Source organism: Myotis davidii, unplaced genomic scaffold (genome assembly GCF_000327345.1).
Source record: "Myotis davidii unplaced genomic scaffold, ASM32734v1 scaffold1251, whole genome shotgun sequence".
Taxonomy (NCBI): Eukaryota; Metazoa; Chordata; class Mammalia; order Chiroptera; family Vespertilionidae; genus Myotis; species Myotis davidii.
In genome coordinates, this window is record NW_006283138.1 from 226,308 (window position 1) to 226,563 (window position 256).

Here is a 256-nt window from a genome sequence, read left to right on the forward strand (position 1 = left end):
CATTTTTAAAACAACCAGGGGTGCTAGAAAGGTGACTTTTTCTTTGCACCCCGGGTTTCCTGAGCCCTTTACATTAACTATATTATTTTGCAGGCACTAGGCAAACATTTAAGAACTTTGAGCTTCCTACACACACTTCCCCAAATCCACCTTCCCTATTACATGGGATATATTGAAAACACGAGGGAAATACACACTCATTTCATTTCCTATCAGTCCCTTTCTCTATTTTTACATAACCAAAGATGTTGGCTCG